The sequence below is a fragment of the Neodiprion fabricii genome, chromosome 7, assembly GCF_021155785.1.
Source record: "Neodiprion fabricii isolate iyNeoFabr1 chromosome 7, iyNeoFabr1.1, whole genome shotgun sequence".
In the NCBI taxonomy this organism is placed as follows: Eukaryota; Metazoa; Arthropoda; class Insecta; order Hymenoptera; family Diprionidae; genus Neodiprion; species Neodiprion fabricii.
In genome coordinates, this window is record NC_060245.1 from 3,960,967 (window position 1) to 3,987,396 (window position 26,430).

The window sequence follows — 26,430 nt, forward strand, 5'->3', positions numbered from 1 at the left end:
CGTAATTTGCAACTGATGAGGATAATCGAAAAAGGCTGTCAATGCCATTTATTTTAATTTTTGTTTTTTTTTTTTTTTATTAAAAAACTTCTTCGAGGCTTACACTCGTAGCCAATTTTCAAAAAATTTTACTTACAGAGTCCTTTTTTTAATTCTCCGACCGTGCGACGACGTGGCAGCGAATGAAAGGCACGATAACGCCATTATTTCACCAATGACGAATTCACTTCCGTTTCAACAATAGGCTCTAGAGTGGGAAGAAGACGCGCGATTTGCATGAGAAACTGCAAGTGCAAGAATCGTCCAAGCACAAACGCCAAAGAGATGCTAATTTCTGCCCACGCTTGCCATGCGCCGCAGTTATGCGCGTACCGTATTATTTTACACCTGCGATGATACTTTATTCTTTTACACAAAACGATTAATTATACCAGCTTATTTTCAAACAGCTAGCCTCTCTGCCGCGTGTTTCTATTTTTTCAAAACTACTAACTCTTGCAAAACATTCGACGTGAAATTGGTCAAGAAATGTTCTGCATGAAAAATACAAGTTTTGAAGATGTTTTGAAAATTTTCAAACCGCTTAAACAATGTTTTTGTTAATCCAAAAAATTAAAAGGGCTATAAAATAAAATCTGAAAATAATAGTGATAATAATCGGTCTATCGGGTGTCAGTCTTGAAATGTTTGGAAAATAAAATACAGTATTTGAAATTTTTTTTAGAAGATTCCTCTTGAAATCGCTTTCAATATTTATAAATGACTAACTAATAGTAGAGTGAAAAATATGAGAAAAATTCAGGCCACTGTTTCAAAGTTGGGACAATTGCAGAAGAAAAACAAAATTTGACAAAATTCAAAATCGTGAGGGTCGGACGTTGGTTTTCGGTCTGCATATACATCGACGAAAATCGTATGAAGAGAAGCTATTTTAATCATCGACGATCAGGATACAGTCGAAGCTGCACCAGCTTGCCGAATATTGGCAAGTGAGATCGTCTATTACCGTGACTCAAGAGCGTATACCGGGACAATCTCTCGAAACTTGAAAATCAACCGCGCGTGCGCCAAATAATTGAATCTCATTGGTCGGCGAAATCTCCCCGCAGCGATATTCTTGTCCGCGATGCAGGCGGGCCAACGTACGAAAAATGTGTACGTTTGAATGTTGAAAGAGCATAAGCATTGAATTCCGACCGTTCTTTGAAGAATCAACTATCCGACCCGACAACAAACGCTTCCCAAACCTTTCCGAGTCACTGTCTCAATTATTTGAGATTCTAACCTCGAAAATTCGCATCAACTTCATCGCTGGCAGAAACAGTTCGACAGCTGAAAACTCGGGATGGCCAACCTGCGCGAAGAGCCGATAAATCTCGCGCATGCGCTGTTGATTTTCAAGTTTCAAGAGATTCTCCCGTTGTACAGGGTTTGTGATCCGGCTCTCTAAACGTGGTTAAAACTTTCAACACACGCGGCTGGCAGTGGCTCGACGATTCTAGTCGTGAGGTGTATACCTACACCCGATCCAAACGGTAACTAACCGGGCTAGTAAACACGGATAGTGAATAGTCATTGGCTGGTGCAGTTCTCTCTGATTGTTAGAGGCGTAAACCGTAAGTCCGGAATTAACCGTCGGCATAGTTACCGAGTTACTCGATCTAATTGCAAGCGAAGAGGGATAAGTTAAGTCACGTGACTCGAAAAGTACAACGCGAATTGCTAACGAGGTTGAAAACAAATTGATGATTGTAATTGTTTGATTAGTGTTTTTTTTTTTTAATCTCGCTACCCAGAAGCTCGTGTGATCATCTCATCGTGCTTACCGAGAAATTTACGAGGATCTTAACGATCGCGAAGAATTTTTATGTAGGTTGTTGTTGAGTAAATAAACAATTGTGGAAATAAAGCGTCAAAGTAATTGGGCTAATCTATGATCGCGGTTCTGAGAAACGTGTATACGATTCATTTTTTTTCTTCCTTCTTATTTTCTACTTCACATGTCGAGGTTAATTCAATTACCCACCAAATTTTATCAAGTTTAATTATCACGAAATACTTCTAATCTGTATTATATACGTATGTATTGAGTTTTAATTTTCGATTTTTGTAACAACCAAACCTGTTTGGTAACTATTCTTATACTAGTTGTAAGTAGACCTTGCCCGTCTTTGAGCTAATAAATAAATAAATAAATAAATATGTAAGTTTGAATGATTTCGATGAGGAATTTCAAGGCTGAATTGGCTCTTGAAATTTAGAGTGCAAAGTTGTTACGAGAATAAGAAAAAAAAAAGAACCACAGAAATACGGAGAGAAAAGAATTAATTTCAGAATCTTAAAACTCGTTTCCGAAACTAAAAGATCGTTATCGGTTATCAGCTAAAATTCTAAGCTGTTCTGTTTTTCGGTATTTCCATTCTGTTTCATCTATAATTTTGGTACCTCAATTTTGGTCATCTATAAGCGATAGATTTCACTTTTGACGTATGGTTAAAAAATGAGTTTCGTCATCAATATTGAATACTTTGTGATAAGATAATAATCGGATAAAAATCAAACACAATAAATACGATAAGAGACTTAAATTTTAATAATAATAATGCGCAACGGATATCATTCAATTGTTTCGCTAAAACATTGCTTGACAAACTTTTAGGCAATGGCTTTTTTTGTCATGTGAAATGAACATGATGATTTTTTAAAATACACATGAATTTTTAAAGAATTTATTCATTACTTTGAAATTTTCCGTTTCGAAAATTTGAAAAGGCTTTATTTACGAAACTATTCGTTCAATGCCCCGGAAACTTTCTAATTATAGCGTACAATGTTTCGGCAAAAATGTGTCCAAAATTGACGATATTTCCTTCATTTTTTTAAAATATTGACGAAATTCTTTACAAATTTATGTAAATTCAGAAAAATGAACGAATTCAATTCACCTGACAAAAGAAAACATTCCCTGAAAATTTGTCGAGCAATGTTTTGCTTGAACAATTTATTGACAACCTCTGGTAATTATTATCAATAAAATTATATTTTCTTATCGTCTTTATTCCGGTTGATTTTCTTCCAATTTTCATCTCATCGCGAAGTATTTCCTATCGTCGACGAGACTCATTTTTGTTTGAGAACGTATAGCCGATACATCCTTAAGGTCGTTCAATTAATAATATCCCACGATCCTAACTGTTCGTGGAACGAGCTTGCTCACAAACGTCGGTTTCTTGTTCAGGAAGGAATTAGCGACGGTTTCAGGGCAATGGCCAGGTTACCAACTCGCGATCGGATCTGTCAGCAGGTAATTATAAGCAGTAGAATTTAATAGCTTCTGCCAAACTTAGAGTGGCGCCTTGCTCGCAGGTATAACGACGTCACTCAACGGCGAGGCTTCTAATTTCACTCCTCCCAAAATTGTCCGAGGGCAGTTTATTGTCCCAGCCGAGCTGAAGATCGCATCAAAATGTTGAAAAAACCTACAACTCTTCTATTTTTATATCTGTGTATTTTATCACTCAATGATTTGTTACGTGTTCGTAACATGTTCACCGAAGATTCCGTTTGAAACACATAAAAAATAATCTGATTTGATCCAAGACGAATAATGAAATTCATTAATCCTTTCTGTTTTTTTTTTTTTTTTCAAAAATTCAACTTCACTCGCTTGAACAAATATCTTTTGTTTTTTCATCGTGCGGTATCTTCATATATTTTTTTCTTAAACATCTGTGTCTCGATAATTACTCAGTCAATTTTAAGCTCTAAATATAGAAAATTAAGTGAGTTATGATTTTTGGAGTGGAATGATCCATTTTCCGGTATTTTTTTTTTTTTTCTCACACTCAAAATTTCATTTTGTCAAATATGACTAATTTACCTTGAAATATCGTAATCGAAGAGTATCCCAGAACTTTTTCAAGTTCTTCGAATCGAGATCTCCGTTTCTACGCAATGATTTTTCTTTCATTTGGGGTCTCCAACGACCCCGATGTGACATCAGTATTATACACAGTCGGTGTGAAGTGTAAGGCACAAATCAAACAAGTCAAGTTTACTTTTCCTGCACCGAATAGAATAAATCAAGTCTCGAGTACTGCGTCGTCACGTTACATCGATTTAAAAAAAAAATAGCTTCGTCTATTTCGCTATAACCGTAAATTCGTTCCATAATTTTATAATTTTTATAAGTTGAATAAAAAATTGAATAAAAAATATGAACCTTTAAAAGCTGGGAAAAATCGATCATTCCTGTTAAAAATTGACAATTTTTCAACTTACGAGCATCGTTAGCGTACGAACGCAGTTTTACCTTAATTTTGCATATGAGGTTAAACGTATAATGACTTCTCGCGGTTCGCACGATTTGTCATTTCTTATTTGGCCCTCGATTTATCTCGACGAAAAAAAGCTTGGTGAGATTAACTGCCCGGCTAACTTTGGTAGTGAGATTCCCCCTGTCTCACGGTAAAATATGATTCCTGCTTTGGCGGTAGGGTGATGAAGGAGACAGGGTGAGGGAGGGAGGGAGGGGAAAGTTTTTTTCTCGCTTGGAGCAGCGAGCTTTATTCTTTCTTTCTTTCTTTCTTTCTTTCTTTCTTTCTTTCTTTCTTTCGCTGCTTTTGCCGGAAGGCGTGCGATGCCCGTCCTGCAACAAGTTAGAGATCCTTCAACCCGCTTTTGAAGCTTTCTCTTACACTCACGGTGAAGAATATATTCACACGATAATAGGATATCAGAATTACAAATTATACTCCGCCTGAACGAAGCGAAAAAAAAAAAGGCTTGATACAAAGGAATAAAAACTAGCGTGGTGGAAACAAAAGGAAAGTTTGCAATTTTTTGCAACCAACAAATTTCCCAAGTTCGGTAACTCGATATTTTCTTCTCATCAGCCGTTTGAGAATTGACTTTACGTAAATTTTATTCCAATGATGAGGATTCTTTTTCTATACCGAATCTCCTCATTTTTAATGTACAGTTTTAGAATTAGTTAACAATTCATCTAAATCAAAAAAAAAAAAAAAAACAATAAATAAAATTGTTACAAAATTTAAATTAAACACAACAGATTTTAAACCAGATTTTGTATTGAAAATTACTCTAAAATTGCGAGTACTATCGGCTTTCGGAAAAATTTTTAACTACGATTTCGTAACCTGAATTCGCAAACTATAGAAAAAAAAATTTAAAACATTATCACGAGATAATCGATATTTTGTTAAAATTTTGTTCGAATGAATGAAGACGTTGTTTTAGAATTCAACATCAATTGAAGTTTTGAAGCTTTTTGCCAGTCGATAAATTCTGCATAGAAATATCATTCGATATTTGTTAAAGTAGTTTTACCGACGCTAAAATCTGAGATAAAAAAAAAAGACGAAGGGTTTAAAGTCGCGTTACAAAGTTTAAAAAAGAAAAAAAAAAAAAAACATTCCTACATCTTGTTTCAAAGCCGGGACATCTGTAATAATGAACGTCGTCTTCAAGATTAAGCGAGTAAGGTATTCGAGGGTTGAAAGAGACCGGAAAACTAAGGATGAACTAGAATAGACGAAAATTTGGTAGTGCCTTTGGGGTCGGAGAGCCTTGAAAACGTTGATGCGTCAAATTTAATTGGCTGTTGTATGAACGGGAGCGACGGAAGTCTAACTAAGAATTCCTTAACCTCTCGACGATCGTGATCGAGGCCGAAATGTGAAGGAAGCGCCGGCACCAGAGAGGCGCCTTCCACGAGGCCGAGCTCTTCGAAGTATTCGTCATAATATTTTTAGAAGCCCCGGTGAAACAAATAAGCCGTAGAATCCCGGACTAAGCTTATCCCTTCCAAACCGTAAAACACGGGACAAAGTGTGTGTGAAAGCAGGAACACGGAGGAAGAGAGAGAGAGAGAGAGAGAGAGAAAAGCGTCGCCAAGAATCTACCGGAATGTCGCGATCTTCGCTGACAACTCACGAGTATTTAAAGCGAGTCAAGTCAGACCTCAGCCGTGAATATATTACGTAACGTCCAACTCTCGATTCGATTTCCGATTTCCAGATTTGGTCAAATCGATGAAGACCCTCAAGATTTTTGCATCCGCGCTTAATTTAAAGATTTGATAAGCGCTCCTGTGCAAATTATGGCTCCGAAGACAAGAAGTTGTTTTTTTTTTTTTTTTGTATTCATTTGTCCACCCCCTGAAAATTTTTCACTTAATTTGAGAGTTTTTATTGCAGTTTTAATACCTTGGATCGTTCGTACACGTTAAACTGTAACTCTGGGGGAAATGTTTCGACGAGCATTTTTGTTACTCTTTTCATTCTCTGAATGTACATTATTATTTATTTATTTTTGCCGTCAGAAATTCTACATCTAGATGTATGTATTAATATTGTATTGTATTCGATTTGTAATTTTTTTTTTTTTTTGCGCAAGAATCCCTAACACGAAAAATTTTAATTCGGGATCGAAGAAAATGAAAAAAGAAAGGAAATTGTTTCTATAAAGCAAGTTGAAGAAACGTTTGAATATTGTTTGAAAAAAAAAGGCAAGAAAATTGCGCAATTTGGAAAATTTAAAGAGGAAACTTTTATACGAAATTAAAATTATTTCGTTATTGTATAATGAATTGGATAGATTTCGTCGCAAGTTTTATATGAAATTCGTGGTATTTCAAGTGATTATAACTATACTTGAAGACAATTTCACAAAATTCTATCATATTTCATAACAATTCGTTGAGATGTATTTCAACTGGATTTCAGAGAATCTCTTTTCTTTTTTACTGTATTCGATAAGATTCCGAGCGACAATTTAATCATATTTCGATGATATTGATTTTAATTTTCAGCAAACCTTCCGAGATCTTACGGATATTATAGAATTTCAAGATTACGTAAACAGTGAGATGAAAACCGCTAGATAATCGTAGACTGGCATTAAAAAAAGCTGCCAGTTAAAAAAAAAAAAACGTTACTCATAGCCTGTTTTAATTTTCCTCTTCAATTATCCTGAAGCTAAAATAGTAAACAATCCTGACCCGTGCCACATGTTATAATTTATTACACCCACGCACGGTGAAAACATGAAATAAAGAAAAAAAAGATTGAACAAAAGTAATAAAAAATATAAAACCGAAGCTACGATTAAACTTCCGTTTCACCTGACACGCGTTGCTGTTTTTCTCATCGTTTACAAAATTATCGTCCGCGAATCTTGCGCCGCATATTTTATTAGCAAAAGGCGATCAAGAGATAATCGGCATCGAAGCTCGCGTGTAGCTATGCAAAGTATGTCTAAATAACTATACGAATGTGTATATACGGGGCATTCCATGCCTAGTTAACAATTAATAACTATAAAATTGTTGACCATCTTGTGATCTTAACATCTCGCCGTGTCAGGACGAAGCGATTATTGCAAATTGTCCTGTTTATGATTGGCCGTAGCCGATCGAAACGTTGCAACTTGTAAACGATCAATAAAAGGAGAACGATATTTTACCATGAACAATTTTTCGACGAATCAGTTTTAATATATAACCTCAACGATCAATAATTTAAAAAACCTATAAATATAAGGCAGGGGGGGGGGGGGGGGCAAAACGGGGTACTTAAGGAAATACTAAAATTTTGTGAACGTAAATATGTTAAATTTTTTTTTTTTTTCAGTTGCTAACAACGTAAATAATGTCAATGTTCGATTTCCAGTAAGAAAAAAAAATTAATTTTCGCGGGCAAAATGGGGCACCCCTGAAAAAAGGATTTTTTTTTTTTTTTTTCAAGTAAATAAAATATGTGTAATAATTACTTTTTAAATCAACGTTAGTATTAAAATTTACTCTCAACATCATTTTAAAAAAAGTTTCTTCCTGTTATTTCCATTTCTTTTATTTGTATTTTTTCGCAAAAAGTATACAAATATTTGTTTTTTTAGCTTTTTAGTGTAAAATGATGCTAGATGTCATTTTTGACCATTCACGAAATTTTTCCGGGTACCCGATTTTGCCCCCCCTCCCCCCTGCCCCTACATACCTATATACATGCACACAACTGTAAATTAAGGTACAAACTTCCTGCGGTTTTCACCGGACTAGATTGAACTTTTTTCACCCATGTTTACAGCGAAGCCTTTCAGGGGGTGGAATTGGGGGGTGAGGGGGTGGGAGGACAACCCTGGGGGGATATCGGCGCGCATCGAACACGAGGAAAAGAGACGCGACACGACGCAGATGATGCAGAAGCGGGGTTGGTCCGGGTCCCTGCAGAGCGGACGGGCAAATCATGCCGCGGATAGAAATTCGCGTATCTGCATCACAATTCCACAATCAGCATTACGCCCCTCGCCCTCCACCCTCAACCATCCCTCAATTCCACCACGTCACGCATTCGTTTCCTCTGCCCACCGGCTATGAACGATGCGACGCGTCCTCGACACGTAGTGATAATTGTGGCTTTCCGGAGAGCCGTGATCGCTGCAACACGCTGCTCCTGCGGTCAACCCCCGTCCCTTAAACACCCCTTGTGATCTCCGTGCACCCTGGACACCCCGCGTCATTCATACGCGAGGCGATACCGAAATCGAAATTTTAACATTCTCTGTGAAAGCTGGCCGAAGAACTTGGAAAATGTACCGCGTGATAAAGTTTTTTTGGAAATTTTTGGAAATTTCCTACTCCTCGTCATCTTTGGCGATACAAGAAAGGAACTGGTTACTTTTCCCAATTTTAACTAATCTTCATGTTTTCGAAAATCTGGAATCTGGAAAAAAAGATTTTTAGAAAAAATATCGGTCTGCCAAATCGGTCTGTTTCACAAATTCTCGCGATAAACACGGAAATGACTGGATGAAAATATTTGAAACTTACAGGACTTTACAATCAAATGATGGGCATAAAAAATTTCCAAATTTCGTTAAATTTGAACTTCCAGTTGTACCGGAAATGAATCGATTCTCAATCTTTTACCAATAATCATATACTTTTCTTTTTATAAATAAACGATTATGTTTTTCCCAGATGATATACTTATTTTTAAAATACTTTATCAATTTTCTGTCTTTGGCAAAAAAAAATAAAAAATTCCCATACATCTTTCCAAACTCTTTCATGTGCCTGTCGAGTCCTATCGGTTTCAGATTTATCACTCGGCTGTTTTCGAAATCATCGCGAAGGTTTGCCGGACAGATCGAAAAACGCTTTCCTTTTTTCCAGCTTGTTCCGAGTTTTATTCAGAGAAACCTCGGCTAAACCTCAATTATAAAACTTTTCTTATTCCGTAAGATTCCATGTATATATACACATTTTTGAAAAAAACTGGTTTATCAAATCGGGTAAAGTTTGGGCAAATTTTATTATTCGGACTGGAATTTGTAGAAATTTCATAAATCGTTTATTCTATTCTAGGCGTCACTAATTCGTACCATCTGAGAATGTAAATTCAGTGTATTCGCTATGAAAATCCGGTCGATTTTGCTGGCCTGAGTCGTGAAATCTACTAAAATAAACAGAACACTAAACCGATGACTGAGGATAGTGGGTAAAATAAATAAACATCCCATGTACTTAACTGCTTACTCAAACTACGTAAAATCGGTCGAAAGATTTTTGTAACGATCTGTGAGCAAGTCTTGATGACCCGGAATAGTAATCGTTCCAAAATCGCGACATCGCATTTGAAAAGAATCGTTCGTCAGAAAACATTCCGACTTCGAGATTATTTTTGCTGCAAGTTTAACACTGACGCAAAGTTTTCAAGACAATTTCATAGTAAGCTGTTGAAAATTGAATATTTCTTTGTGAAAAAATTCTTCGCCGAATAGTTAAAAGATTTTCAAAATCAATTTCAAACTTCAACTGGGACAAATCATGCTCGGTTATCAATTATTACCGAAGCTATGCTTGGATTGAAAATTGGAAGGTTCTTCTAGAAATTCAACAAATCTCGACTAAAAAATGAATTTGATCGTATATTAAATTATTCAAAATACACTTAAAAGATAAACACCGAATCTCAAAATCTGATTTTTTCACTTTCCACACCTGCTATTCGTGCAAATTCATTAATGCTCGTTAATACCTTCCGAGACTGAATTATATTACATGTTTAACATTTCCGCGGGTAAAACGATGCGGAGTAATTTTCCGGCCGCGATTGTTCTTCGTTATTTTAACGGCACCTTGATACATTAACAGTACTCAAGAACTCTTGACGTTCTAAATAATATATTTGTCCAGTTAAATTGAAACTCAAATGTTCGCTCCGGCGAGCCGGAAACTTTTCACCTGCCATGATTATCCTACGGCATACAGCCCAAGAAGTAATTCTAACTTTTATAATTGAGTTATCAACCCTCCCTCCCCCCGCAAAACCGTCCCGACATTTACTCTGTCTGCGGCCATATTCACCCCGCATTAGAACCTGCAGCGTCTTTGATGTATATTTCAATTTCTCAATTATAATTATTTGAGCGATGAGAAGCGTTGAAAAAAAAAAATGTTCCAAACTTGTTTCAATTTTCGTCCAAATCATTGAACGAATGGTAAAATATTATTCAATTATATCATTTCTTTGAATTACTTTGTTCTTTTTTGAATCTTGTAAATTACTAATAAAATTGTCACAAGAATTGAAATACCCGAGTCGTTTTGCGTAGTGTTTTTGAATCTGTAAAAAATAAAAAAAAAATAAAAGTTTGTGGGATAATTGACTGATTAGAAAAGTTTTTGTATATTTTCGATCCCTTGCGGATTGACAGGTGGAAATTCCAGTTCTTGAGAATCCAAATAATCGACGGAATCGTTTTTTATACTCAGCGCGATTAGATGTAAGCAGTGAAGGTTCACATTTCAAACAAGGCGTCGATCTTGTCTCCGTCTTAATCAGGAAACCGATCAATTATTTAAAGAAACACTATTTCGAAGATCCGACAGAGTATTTTTGTTAGTTTACGATTAGTCCAATACTTCCAGTTGGAGAAAGTTTTTTGTTTTTCTTTCCAAAACTTTGCGATGGCAACAAATGTTTCACCGGATAATCTTCTCACTCGATTTTTTCATAACTACCGTCCAATAAGAGAAGCATGATTCGTACTTTATTTCTTTCCAATCGCAGAATACAATGTATTTAGCGGTTTCGTTTCTTTCCCCCAAACTACCAAATACAAATTTAATTCCGTTTTCACGTATCTTTAATTACAATTGATCGTGAATGTGATGAAATTTTTTTTTTCCAATCACTTGCCGACGTGAGAATCACAATTTGTATTTCGTTTGGTTCTAATCGAAAAATAATGTTCAATTTGTATGTTATTTTCGTTAATTACAAAATAAAAATTTGATTTTGATTTCATTTCTCTTTAATTACATTTATTCGCAAATGTATTTTTTCATTTTTTCCCCAACTACCGCCCATCTGCATCGGTCGGAAGAATAGTTTCTATTTTACTTTGTTCTGATTGCAAAATACAGTGTGGTTTGTATTTCAGTTTTTCTTATTACAAAATACAGACAAAATTTGGTTTTCGTGTATCTTAAATTACGTGATACTAATATTATTTGTGTTCAACTGTCTCCTCGACTACAAATTACACACATTTGTAATTTGCAATTTGTAATTTGCAATTTGTAATTTACCGGTTACCGTTCCAAACAGGCGACAATTTCTGCATTGATTCATTTCAAATTACGAGCTACAAATACAATCTCATAGTTCAACCGTCCTCTCGACTACAAATTACACATATTTGTAATTTGTAATTTGTAATTTACCGATTACTGTTTCAAACGGGCGATAATTTCGGTATTGATTCATTTCAAATTACGGGCTACAAATATAATTTGTGTTCAACTGTCCTCCCAACTGCAAATTACAGATATTTGTAATTTACCGATTACCATTACAAACAGGCGATAATTTCTGCCTATGTTTATTTTGAGAACAGGAAATAATCGAAGAGTAGAGTGACAACGATATTCTCGAAATTCTCAGTGCACGTTACGTGCATTTCAACAATTCTTCGGTTGAATTTTGATAGTGGTCTGCAGTCTCAGTAACCGCAGCTGTTACGTACCGATTTTGGTCTGTAGTTCAAACAGCGGTAATAATTAGCGAGTTTTGGAGTAGCTAAATCCGCGCCACGCAGTGTATAATACGGATATCTATAGTCGAGTTCTAGCTGCTACATGCCGGGCTTTTGATTACCTCGTTACCTAACAGCCTTGTAATATTATAGGTATACGTATACCTTCCACCTATAACAGACATTTCAGCTCTTTGATTTATACACGGATACCGGTGGTTATTATAACGACTCCAGTGCCCGGTTCCGCTGCCAACTCGTGCACTTTCAACCTGGTTTAAACCCCACCAAAGAGAGTTAGAGGGAGAGAGAAAGAGATGTATGGAGACACATGGAAAGCAGAGACAGAAACAGATTAAGAGAGAGAGAGAGAGAGAGAGAGAGAGATAGAGAAGCTTTTACTACCTATTTTGATGAAACTGTCTTGATATGATTGAAATTTGAACGGATCATAAGTCGAATTTCGCATTGGATGTCAAAGAAAATTGAAAACTTGATGATTTCGAATTTTTATTTATTATTTCTTCTTTTTAATCATCAATGAATTTATGTCTATATCTTATGAACATGTCAGGTTTTAGAATTTCAAGATGTTGTATAAAGTTTGAATTTATCTTCGTTTGAAATTGTCAATTTTTTGGATCTTCAACCTTGTCACCTTTTGTTTAATACCGTTTAGAATTAAAAATTGAATAGAAACCGAAAAATTGTAGTGTTGTCAGCATTTCTTGAAATTCCTGGTACTTTTTCTTGAAAATATTTTAGGATATCGAAATTTTGTTTTCGGTATTTACATCTCTCGATTTAGTTAGTCTCTGTTGAAAAAGTTTAGAAATTTTTTTTTTCCCGAAAATCTAAGGCAGCCAAACTTTTTTTCAACTGTCAATTATCTCACGAACATCAAAGAATTTCATATACCTGATAAAAAAAATTCCGCGGTTTTATCGATTTCATACTTTTCGCGAGTTGATTTTATCTAAATTCCTGAAATAAAATTGACAGATTTCCATTATTCGAATCTCAGATCCTTCGCTGAGTCTTCAATTATACTTACGGCACTTCATTCTATAAACTTATTACCTCATATTTAGCATTATCGAGGCGACAGATTTTTCAAATCATCAATTTCTAAATGGTGAAAATAATCAATAATTATCGTGTTTAATAGGGTACGGAAAATTAAATATTCCTAAAAATTATGTTCGCTCAAATTTGAAACTCCCTTCTTGAACGATTCTGATCTCACTTTAATGTCGAATCTGATAATTAAAGCGTCTTTATCCCTGGTAAAGATTTTCCTTTTTCTCACCAACGAGCCCGTCTAAAAACGTACCGCGAACAAGTTTAAGAAAGAATTCCGCAGTCTTCGCGCGGAATTGAGAAAAAAGTAAAGCGTAAAGGAGAAAAGAAATGAAATAAAATAAATAAGAAAATAAATAAATAAAAGAGGGTTTGGAACGGCGGGAGGCGAGACAAATCATCGATAAAATTACCATACAAAACGGTCAACCAGCCCGTCGTATTCCCGCACCCTTGGGCTCCATCCCCCTCACAGTGGGAGAGCCGTACATACGTACAATAAGAAAGGGGGAACCAGCGATGACAGAGGGAAAGCCGGAGAAAGGAGGAGAAGGGCGGATACGCGAGGAGGAATGAAAAACGAACAAAAACATTGTAAAGATGAAAACAAAAATGGGAAAAAAAAATTGGAAAAAAAATAGATAGAAACAAAAAAAAAAAAAAAAAAAAATAAAAATAAAATCGCTATCCGAGGGGATGAAAAATGCGGTGAAATAAACTGGAAGACAAGAAATGAAAGGGGCGGAGAACATTGACGATTAATCTAAAGATTACAATATCTTCTCTGCCTCTCTCTCCATCTCTTTTTCATTTCTTTCATTCTTCTAATCCAATTTTCATCCTTTTCTCTTCGTCTACGTATGTAGCTGCAAGTTCTGACCAAATTTTAAACCATATTTCGTTATAATCAGATCAATAGTCTTGGAGATACAACGATACTTAGAAGTCAAGTCGGAACTGGATGACACACTTGTGCAAATGTCGACTAAACACTTGGATGGTCGAAGGTCAGGTTAGGTTAGGTCAGTCCTCGAAAGTATTTTGCAATGTCTGATAGTTTTGCTAGAAGAAGCTTTTAAAAATATTAGTGACTAAGGTAATTGTAGCGGTTATTGACACTGTCCATATAATCTATAGAAATAGAAATCGAAACGGTGAAATCTTAAACGGGCTGTTTATGATAAGTTTTTATATTTATACATTTTAATTATACACCTGATATATAAATTAACACCCCGGTATTGTTCCAACTTATTTTTTCGTCGAAAGAAAAATGCGACGAAGGAAAATTTTGCGATTGACGAAAGCGTCTAATATTTAATTTTAATCTTTGTTATAACAATAAGGAATGAGAATTCCGTTGGAAAACGTGTTAACAACCGGCACACTTACGCTGAGAGAAATTTTTGGTTCCGGTTACCGCTCGGTCGTTAATTATTTTCATTTTTTACCACAATCAAAAAATATAGTTCTAGGTAGATGATGAAAATGGCTCTTTGTGTCTCGACGAGAGGGAAAAGTAAAACGATATTCCACGTGAGACGCAACGGGGCCTCTCCACCTATCCGAGTAAGTGAAATATTATTCAAATTTGATATCCGGCCCGGGTCAGTAAGCTCGGCCGGTGTACTTCGGCTTATAAATTTACGAGCCTCCTCTAAGCGCTGCGTTACATTTACATAGACAATCTGTGCTTGTGTGTGTGAGTGTGTACAAGTGAGACACAAGTCTGTCCGCTCTCCGTGGCTACCTTCACGCCTAGGCAAAACGATGTCCGGGGTTAATGCGTGTCGTCCAAGCGCATGACTTATTACACGTCCTGGATTACCCTCGGTCCTTGTCCCTGCAGGACTCGTGCAGACCAACGGATACTCGACGATACGTCGGGTGTTCAAAGCTACTCGATTTTACGTCGTAGCGTTTTTTATTTTCAACTGTTTTTTCGCCCGGACGTCATCGCGATGCCTAAATTATAATCGCTGGAATCATTGATGGATGTGATTAGAGAGGGGGACGATGTGGGGGACATTTCAGGGGTTGAAACTTTCGATATCGAATCGGAGCGGCCTAAATTTTTCACTTGCTTGTCACGGTACAGTCATTTTACGATTATGCTCGAAACGTTGTGATGTGATAAACGATTCAAGCTTAGGTCAAGTCGCGTTGAATCCTGTGAAATAATTCATTCGTTCAAAGTCAAGTCAAGACACAGGTTGGACTGATTTCTAATCACATACTTTTACATGGATTTCATTAAGTCGACCAAAAACAGAGTTATTCAATTGTATTCGGCGAATAAATCACGTCAAATTTTTCGAAAAAGTAAATACATACAAAATAAGCTGTTTTAATTGACTTCAATTTAACTTGAATAAGCTTACTTTCTTTTACTTATATATCAAAGTCCATTCGTGCAAATTTACTTGTAAACGAATCCAAGAACTTTAAATCACGCAAAATTGCATAAATCCACCTGACATTACTCAAATCACGCGATCTCATTCGAAGTTGACTCGAGTCATTTGAATCAATCTGCAATTATAAAAACGTGCATTACAGAAATTTCAATTCCTCGTTCAAAGTTACTTTGTCCAAATTGACTTAAAAAATATGCTTTCTACTATATTTTTTGGGTAGAATGCAACGCGACTCTGATAATAATAATAATTATTATTGTTGTTATTATTAAATTTACAGAGGAAAAATGTTTTCAAATGCAGTTTTTCACAACTTCACTGTGCGAAGACACGCATGCGTAAATACGTGTAAACATAAGTGCGGTGAGTCACAGAAATAGTTGCGTAGCAAAATCAACAGATGGTCGAGTAATGTTAACGATTTTCATTACTTGCCAATTTTACTAGCAAAATAAAACACGTTGGTAAGATGCCAAGAATTTCTGGAATCAATTTGACTTCATCTAACAGCTCGAATGCCGAAGCAATGATTCCGAACTTGAGACGTTTTATTTCTCTTTAGATTTTCTGTAAACGTGAGTGAAAAACAAAGTGATTCGTCGAATTTAAATAAATCGTCATGAATTGTCTGCGATTTATTAAATAAGGCGAGCGTTCAATGAATAGAAATGAAAAAAGTATAAGTGAAAATGAAAGAGACTGTTTATCGTGAAAACTCGATAAATTGACGATGTTAAATATCTGCGATTTGTTCTTAACATTTTGAAAACTCGTGTTACGAATTCGAACCGTACCGCGATTCTCTCTTTTGGTTGAGACAACATCGTTAATTATTATTTAACGAAAACTATGAGAATGAGAATGAGAAGAACGCGATAATGGAGAAAAGTGAAGAGAAACTTGAATTCTGATAAAATACGCCGAGTATAAGAAAGAAAGAGAAGAAAAAGACGATATAAAAAAAAAAAAAATAGACTCGGTGAACTTTGGATGGTTATTAATTTGGCACGGCTCTACGAGCAAGAAATTACGCGTTCTTCGATTCATCGGAATGATTGAACCGTAAATAATTTATAACTACTTTTCAGCGGTTTCAACGGGGCGGTGAATTGCGGGGAGAAATTTTTTTAATTCATCGCTCGATTATATTTCCTAATTGGACCGATAACGAATCTCGACTACTCTTACATTCATATTTCACATATATAGGTACATATAATATATACCTGTTTCGAGTGGCCTTTTTTTTCAAATTTCCGTGCGCCTCATCTTTTGCAGGAAACTTCGAAGAGTGCGCACTTTTCAGATAATTTTTACACTCGTATAATTCTTGTCTTGAGACGTGGAAACAGAATCAAAAGGAAAGAAGACGAATCTTTTACAAGTAACGTATATTAGATTGGTCCAAAAAAGAGCCTAATTGTTTTTTTTTTTTTTTTTTTTTTTTTTCACAAGGTCACACGTTTAATAGTTGTAGTGAGAGGAAATAAGATGCCTGTGTTTTAATTTTAGCCCTTAACGCTTATATTCAGTGGTTCCTGAAAGCAATTTTTCATCTAACATTTAATCAACACGAGAAAATAATTTCAGTTACTTCTGAACTTTGTAGCTCAGTAACGAGACAATGTAAACAAATGCTCGGTACGTATTTTCGTAGGGAATTCAATTCTATACAAAAAATAAATTCTGCAATAATTTTTTGATAATTAAACTCTTTCAAAATGTATTCACGGTTGAAGTTGAAATCGTGTAAGAATTCACTTTTTTCGAAATTTGCAGCGAAAATATTAAACTTATCACAAAATATTCGACTTTAAAAGCTCCTATTTTTTTTTTAAGCAAAAAATGAACTAGCTCAAGTTGAAAATTAATTCAACGACGCGGTGTTATTTCCTCTTCTTACAACTTTTAAACACGTCACTTTGAGAAAAAAAAAAAAAAAATAGTCAACATCTTCTCCGATCCCCGAAAAACGTAGAAGACTTAAATCAGGAAAAATGAAAGGAAATTCGGTTGCGATGAAAAGTTAATTACCCGGGTGATTAAAATACGCGTAATTAATGGTAACTAAGACACGGTTTAAAGTTGCAGGTCAAATTATGCCTGACGGGGTATGAAAAAACGAACGGAAAGATATATCGTGTAGATAAGAGAAAAAAGTAAATACATACCGAAATCGGAGACGGTATATTCTGAGAAGGTAATTTTTTCCGCTAACATTTTAATTATTTCTACGCCCTAATTAACGACGCCGAGGAGGGGTATAAAAATTCCGAGATATCGGGACGAGACCACCCCGATGCAGGGCTTAAGACGTGGGAATTATGCGAGGTATTAAGAATTAATTCGCTTCAACGCGATGCTGCACATCCGCCTACTCGAATCAAGCATCTCTTCTCTTCGAATTAACATCTTTCAACGTTCCCAAGACTGGCGAATATATTATACATCTGCCTCTTTTATCGCCGGATCATGCCGGAATGAATATCATACACAACCGAGAAAAGAAAGAAATAAAGGAAAAACTGCGACGAGCTGTGAAAAATTGTCATTCAAAAGTACAACGAGAGCGTTGATCTTTTTCACAATTTTATACTGCATTTATCGGGGTAAACCGTTTTTTAAATTATCGATCGTGAAAGAATAAACGTTTTATTCGAACGAAATTAGAAAAATATCTTATGCCGTGTAATTTGAAAATTGTAAATATTTCTTTTTATTTCATTATTTGCTTTTTCTTTATATCCGATTGCGACAGCCGGTAAAATATGTAGTCAATCGTTCATACATAAATTATTGTTAAATAGGTCTATAGAAACAAAATTATGAATGTGAATCGTCTCGCAGCTTTTCCTTTAATAATTTTTAAACACTCCGTCACTTTAATTTCACACATCTTGTTGAAGTTCAGTCTTTTCGTTGTTTGAATCGTTCCCTGCTAATCTTTCAGTTCCGATTAACGTAGATTATTCGATGTTCTTAAAGGCGACAGAATCGTTTTAAAGCTGAGCTCCAGGTGTTTTTATTGTCGAAAATTATTAACAAAGTTTACACATTACTTCCCACTGATTTTTTTGTATTGTGAAGAAATATTCGTCGAGATAATTTGTATTAGAACATCGTTTTAATGATCACCAAGGTTCGATCTAAGTGTAGGTGAAATTCCGTGAAAGTGAACACCGCGTGACAGACAGTGATAAAAAAAATTACCACTTTTGAATACTTGTTTCGATTTGATCGTTACAATCGATCAATTTTCAGCATCGGCTATAAATCGAGTATTCAAATTGCAATATCCGTGGCAAAAAAAAAAAAAAAATTGTATTTCGTTCGTTCAAAGTTACAATAAAATACCCAAAAAAAATTTGAAAAAGACGAATGATCCAATTTCTTGAGAAAAAGTTGCTAAAAATCGTTTTCTCTTCAGCGCTTTGCGCAACAATCCCCCGCCCCCCCCCCCCCCCCCCCCCTCCCCTTAAAATCAGAAAGCTCTCGGGAGTTGCATCCAGCGTTGCAATGCCCTGAAATAATTATAGCCGGGTTTATTTACGCCCCGGGGAACCGGGTTCAACGAGAATTGAGCTGCCTCCACGCGGTAGGTGGATTACACAGAAACGCACGTACGCGGACAACTTCATGGGTATGTAGATATCTAAAAGAGTGAGAGGGGAAAAAATAAAAAAAAAAGAAAAAAAAAAGAAAAAAGCTCGGGACTGATGCCTCCGGCGATTGTAAACACGCCGGACACGTTTGACCCATATTCCGGATCTTGAGCTCCGACCTACCCCATGTCCTCGTTGACACAACGGCTAAAAGGAACAGGGGAAGAAACAATTCCCTCGAGAAATTCCCCTCCGCTTTCCTATTTCTTTAAAAAGAATTTTTCCGAGGACTCGGGGAGAAAAAAAAATTGTCAAGTATGCAGAAATGGTCTCGTTGCATATTTCCAAGTGTCCGATATCGATGTGTTTGGAAAGAGAATATTAAAGTCTTGATTTTTTCGTTTAGAATTATTTCACAACCTGAGTTATTTGTTATTTTTATTTTCCGTTTTTGTAGTGTTTTTTTCTTCACAATTTACGGGGAATTTCATTCGAACCCGACCAACGGCTGATCCTCGAAATTTCTAATTTTGTTTAATAAATCTTCTGCGATTGTCTCAACTCTGAAACCGTACCCTGAATTTTTTGTTCAGGTTTTTTTTTACTCGACTGTTCAATTATTTATTTAAATGTTTCGAGTAATTTTTGAAAGAACGTTTTTTAAAATTCTCAAAAACTGCATCTTCTATTCCAGACATTTCTAGACCTATTCAATTATCGAACGACTTTTATCTGTTTCTGTTCTGGCGCATTCAACTTTTTTTCATCAACTTAATAAATAAAACCAGTAACTAAACATATTCTAAATAAAAAACAGAAGTTTAAAGAATTTTTTTACATGGTTAAAAACATCAAAAGCGACGAAAAAAAAAAAATTAGAACAGTTGTGATATGTTTGGCATAAAAATAATACAGTTTTCGAGAATTTTTCGAGAATTTAAAAAAAGGTCATTTCCAAAATCACTCCCAATATTTAAAAATAATTCACCAAATGATAATTTAATAGCTAAATTATCCTGGCTCACCCCAGATAATTAGTGATTGATACAAAATGTTCATTGACGTTAACTAAACCGCACTTAAAAATCTATTTCTCGTGTTCATCAAGAACGAATATTTCGCATCAAATTTAACGCCTTTCGAATTATTCTGTACGGTAAATCAGTGCATGAGATTCTTGTACCCAGATTGAACTGCAAACCCGTGATGATAAATTCGACGAAATCATTTTCTAAAAGGGGGAGCCGTAAAAAGGGGCGAGTGGGGGGGGGGGGGGGGATTGATCCGCGGGAATTGTTCCCAACGATTCACCTACACGAGGGTGAGAAATTAAGGGATGAGGTGTCGGATTTTCGGATCAAAAGAAAAATCTGCAGTGCCGCCTTTGATCCGAAGCGGAGATTTTCGTTTCGTAATAGCTTTTCTTTTATTGCGTTTCATTTTTGTTTCTCTGTTGTTTTTTTTTTTTTTGTTTTCTTTCGTTCCTCCTTTTTTCAAATCAGGTAGAATAATAAAACGTGTCAGAGGGTGAAAATCCGCCCGTGCTTTGTGAATCTTTTCACTTACCCCTGATTTTCGCTGTTTTTCATCCTCCACTTCAGCCTTCTCTTTACAGGATTCGTATGCTTTTTGGGAGTCTGAATTTCCTTGAATTTTCCAAGTATCATAGCCTGAAAATTAAATTTTTTTTGTTTTAGTAATCCTTGCCAAAAAATATGCCGCTGATTAGTGAAAATTTCTTCACACACTGATAATACCAACATCTTCAATATTACCTAGTAACTATAATCTTACCGTATGACTATCAATTTACAAACGACCTGAGATTTTTTGTACTAAAAAAAAAAAAACAAAAAAAAAAAAAAATTAACGAAGATTTGGTATTAAGTAATAATATACACTGAAATACACTGAGGAATGTATAAAGCGGTGCGTACGAAACAAAATTTCAAGGGCAATTTAAAAATTGTATTTCTTCAAGTTCGGTAGTATTTTGTACAAGAACGAATTTGTTTCTTCGACAGACTAAAACTTCCGGTCTTATTTTCACAATTTCCTGATTTCTCCCTGTTTTTCTTTTCTATTAAACAACACGCGTATAGAACTCTGATAAATTGATCCGATTTGATTCTCCCCACCAAACATTATACAATGTTTTTTCATAACCACTCGCTGCAGCTGTGCTTTACTGCAACGTGTTTATTATTGACACCTCCAGGCTATCAATCACGAAATTCTGCCCTAAAGATGAACACTCTTGATACCCTGAAGCCGAGGCGAGCTTAACAAATTTGACTAATGTTTCAGCCGTGACATTGCACCTTTGAAAATATGTCTGGGACAGGAGACGTGCAGGCGAGCCTCGTTCCTGTACAACAATAATTCTTTTATTTTCTACCGCGTCGAGATAAAAAAAAGAAAAAAAAAACAACCCCCCGAAATTTTCGGTACAAGCATCAATCCTCGGTAATAAAAAGTACACCAAAAACCGTTTTCAAGTGTATTGGAAATTTTTTTTTTGTTACACAGCAACTGGCGGCAATTTCGGGAGCTTTTTTCGTCCTTCGTATGATTTTACCTGACACCCTGTTTACAGTGGATTTAAGATTTTCGGTTCGGGTAATCGACGAGGTCCGCGGATGATCCTTTTGGCACTTTGCAGGGGAGGTTTTTGGGTAAGGAGGCCGGGTTGGTTTCTACCAACAACAGCGTTCGATTTTGAACGGCTAATGTGAAATACGGGGGCGATTCGAGCGGCGGGACGTGTAGAGCCTTCCTTGACTAGTCCCTCGTCGAATTTGTGCAAGGGTAAAGTTTATTGTATTAAATTATCCGTAGGGTTGACCCGGAGGACCGAGATTCACTGCAAACCCGCGAAACTCGATAAAACCGCGTTTTAGCGCAACGAGGTGAACGGAAAATTAGTAAGAATTCTATCGCGCGAGAAAAATTCTGCCTTCAAAAACTTGTCAAATATTTTGCGACGGGACAAAAATTGGCGTCACATTCCTGTTCACGTTACAAATGATTTTATACATGCTAATTTTTCATACTTGCAATTATGTTTTCATCCGAAATAACTTTTTCCTTAATTTCACTCAATATTTTACGTTTTGAGATTAATTTGAGTTATTCAGTTTGTTCATTGTCTGGTCCAAGATCTTTCAATATCATCCCAAAAACGAGTGACTGAAAAAATCTGAAATTTATACGACTTTTTTTTAATTTATTTTTTTTTAATTTTATTTTCATTTGTTTTTAGAATATTGTAATTGAAAACTCGAGGAATGAATTGAGAAATTTCAACTGTCCGATGATGAATTTTGATACTGAAAATTGCCAAAATGGGCCCAAGAAATAAGAAATGTTTGTCGATGAATTTGGAAGTGGAAAATTGTGTTAATGAACCTGAGAAATGAAAAACAATCGTTTGAGAATTTTCCTACTTGAAACCTATAAAAATGAAACTAACAAATAAAAAATATTCGTTGATTATTTGTATAATGAAAAACCGAAAAAATGATGAAAAAAATTAAAAAATGATTACGGTTGAATTTTTGAATTTAACACTGCAAAAACGAATCCGAGAAATAAGAAAATAAAGCTCAAAATAAAATACCGTAAGCTTTGACTTGGAATGTAATATTTTAATAATTTAATGTAATAATTTAACAATAATATTAAAAAGTGAAACCACGAAGCTGCAAATAAAATATTTTCAAATTTGACTTGGAATGTAATATATTAACAATGTAATTTGATAGTGAAATTGAAAATTGAAAAAAACGAAGCTGAAAATAAAATATTGTAAAATATGACTTGGATTGTAACATTTTTCACGAAAATGTTTGTAGAAATTTCCGTTCTCAGTTTCCCAACATGTTTTTCACGGTCTTGTGGGAGGCGTGGACAAGGGAACAGGGAAGCTGGTTGTATTATATAGTTTGTCTATATTAACTTTGAGGAAGACACGCGCAGGCCGGACTCCAGGAAGTCCTATTATTCCCGGGGTCCGAGGTAATAGACTCGGAGTCAGAAAGCCGGGCTTCTCTGGAGGGACGTCAAGGAGTTAGCTCCCTGTTCCTAGGGGACAGCCTTGCAGCACCGTATCTCGGTTATTGTCTACTCAGTCGTTAACAGACTAGATTTTCTTCTCCCAGAGTCGAGAGAGAATTCCGGATAAGGTTTGAGAATCGTGGGATTGAGGCTCGCGAGCTTTTTGTAATTCCCGTTCGGAAAAGAGTCGCATTTTCACTCCTTTCCTCGGAAAATGTTCCAAGCCACAGAAGAGAGAGAGAGAGAGAAAACTGAAATTGGGAGAAATATTCTACGAGGCGGGGTGAAAATTAAAATTTCAAGTGTGACGAAGTTCCGAATTTTAAAGGTTCCGAAAGCGATTAATTTCGAATTATTTCGCGGCGAAACTTGGAGTGAAGAAATCAAACTTTGGAGAAACAACCAACTATCGAATGGCCGGAAACACGACGGGGCTCAACGTTACGATAGCGAAAAATTTCTAAAAGTAAAGTTACGACGGAGAAAAATAAAAATCTTAGATCATTAGAAATTTTGATGTTTCAGATTTTTAAATCTTCTCATTTTTGCACTTTCGGAACTTTGACTTGTCGGGTTTCGGACTATTCGAAACTTCAATTTCTTCACTTCAAATTTTGCCACTAAAAAATTCAGGATTTGGCGCTTTCGGAAGTTTTTAAAATCAGAATTTCAATCCTACCTCAAGAATCGGAAGATAGAAAAATCATAATATGAAATTTTTGAAAACGCAAAAATATATCGAGTGAAATTCTTCCGGTAAACTATACAGTTCGATTTTCTCTACTACGACTTTTTTGAATCAAAAAATGTTAGGTAAAATAGATTTGAGCATTTAAAAAAATTCGATATCGTGATTCTTCCATGTTTTGATATTTCTACGTTTTCACCTCCACTCCCTTCGATTCTTTTTAATTGAATATGAAAATATCCCAATATATCGAATTTTCAAAAACTCGCCAATAGATTTCATCGACTTTGAATCTAACTCATTTCTCAACTTTATTTTTCTATATTTCGACCATCGTACATAAAAATAATTTTTGCTGGAATATTTAAAAATTCATAACTTTTCAACAATTCTGTTTTCTCATTTTTCTAGCTATTCAGGCACGCCAAAAAAAAAAAAAAAAAACAAAACTAGACGACGATAATGACGATGAATCGATATATAGATAACAGATTTCTACCGTTCATGATTTTGTTTACTCTTCTGCAGCTGCGGGAATCGTGAGAATTATATATCCGGATGATAAATATTGATTTTTGGGACACACCCAAAGCCTTGATCCGGAATGAGCTTTGCTAATTTTAAATAACGTCAAATACCGATGGCAGAGGTATCCATATATGTCATATAGCTCGTTAAACGCGTATTCTTAGCACGTAGCGTAGTTTACAATTTTTACCAAGCATATATATAAAAAAAAAAAAACACCCTATGAAATGTAACATGTTCCGTTGGTAACTAGACGTGAGCCAATTTCGAACTCCTGCCAAAAATGCCCATCAGGGCTCATCACGCCCTAGAAAAAACTGATGAATTAAACATGACGTAACACGTGGCTTGGTTTACGTTTTTTCTTTTGTTAATTTTCCTAACGCGTCAAAGTATTTTTTAATTTTTTTTCTTTTTACGTTGAAAAATTGTCGAGACTTTGAATTACGAAACGAATCGCGTCAAAACCGAATAAATTGTGAATAATTATCGCTTGAACTAAAATAGCGAAATAAATAATTTACGAACCATCGTTGTTTTGTTTTTTTTTCTCTTTCCGGAATCGATTGATAAATTCAATACATCGAGAAAGATTTTCCTACGGAATATCCGGAAGGCTTTAACAAGTATTGGTGAAATAATATCGAGGGAACAAATGGTAGCGAAAAAGAGGGTGAAAATTTGTTCGTAAAATCGTAACGGCGCGAGGAATGAATTTTGTTTGCAATTCGTCGGGCGGGTTTCTCAAGTGAATCGGTGTATATACCAATACTCGTGAAGAAACACGAATCGACGTGTATAATCAGAGAATAAGAGAACGAGAATAAAAAGGGACAGAAGAACAAGGAGTTTGCTTGCAGCTGCGCTAATGGAGGAATAAAATATATCAGATCAAGGGCTGCTTGCTACACTCTGAAGCTGCGGAACAACTTTCCGAAGAAGAGTTTACCGGTGTAATGTAATTGAAGGGAAAATTAGAATAAAACGGGATTAAAGAAACGAAAAAAAAGGGTGGGGGAGGAAAGAAAACAAAAAAGACCAAAAAAAAAAAATTGAAAGAAAGAAGAAAAATAGTGGAAAGGTAGGTAAGGGGGGGAAAAAAAAGTCGTTAAAAAACAACATCTGGGTACCAAAATAGCGACTTGACGGAAGCGAGTTTCTCAACGAAACCGCTGTAAAAATAACTCTGCCGTTAACCCTCGCTCGATTCGTTCTCTTTCGTTTCTTCCCTCGTTCGTTTCGTTCGTTTGCTTCTAGCACGCGCCATATTTACATAACTTTGTTCTCTTCTTGTTCGTTATTTTTCTTCCGTTTTTTTTAATTTTTTTCACGCGGCTACGGCGTATAATCTTCATCGAAATCAACCCTTTCCTCAGACTCAGTCCGACTTCTGTCGATGTACAAGTGCGAGATTCGATTTATTACCTCCTCCTCCTCCCCCGCCCTTGGTTTTTACAGCCTCGAGAAAGAGTCGAGTCGCGTCCGGTTTCGACCGGAAGCATCCTCGGTCTTGGATTAATATAAACGTCCTCGAGGACGTACCGATGGTATAAATAAATACAAAAAAAAAAATGGATTTAGAAAAATAAAGAATTAAAATCAAGATTTATGTTCGTTCTGAAAGGTATTTATGATAAATCTTTTCGATGATTTGAAAATCTCGAGGAAAGAAAACAGCGGAATTAAAGTAAGGATTTGTTTCGGACGGTAAATTGCGTAGTGAAAAATTAAAGTAACAAAAGGGAATGAATTGTTTGTACATGAAAAAATCGATTATCGAGATAATTGTCCCCTTTTTTTTCCAGTCCAATTACGAAGGGATTAAAAACGTATTTATGATACTTTCAGAAATATTGCCGGAGCGGAAAGTGTTGAGTTTATATATCGTTTAGTTTACATTGAAAATGTGATGAAGGATTTTCTCAATTTTGTGTTGTGAGATCACAGCCTTAGGTGTTGAAACTGAACACAAAGCACGTCTGTTTATTGCTTTTTGATA

The 26,430-nt window shown here is 35.6% G+C and overlaps 1 protein-coding gene and 1 long non-coding RNA gene across 9 annotated transcripts in view; one reads left to right on the top strand and one right to left on the bottom strand.

The window, feature by feature from the left end:
• Positions 1 to 26,430, bottom strand: part of LOC124186166 — a 155,320-nt gene that overhangs the window by 37,492 nt on the left and 91,398 nt on the right. For all 8 annotated transcript variants that reach the window (XR_006871581.1, XR_006871578.1, XR_006871580.1 and 5 more), the window contains one exon: positions 20,726 to 20,829. This is a non-coding gene — a long non-coding RNA (uncharacterized LOC124186166). The remainder of the gene's footprint in view (positions 1 to 20,725; positions 20,830 to 26,430) is intronic.
• Positions 1 to 26,430, top strand: part of LOC124186164 (B-cell receptor CD22) — a 113,999-nt gene that overhangs the window by 1,988 nt on the left and 85,581 nt on the right. The gene's annotated exons all lie outside the window — the stretch shown is intronic.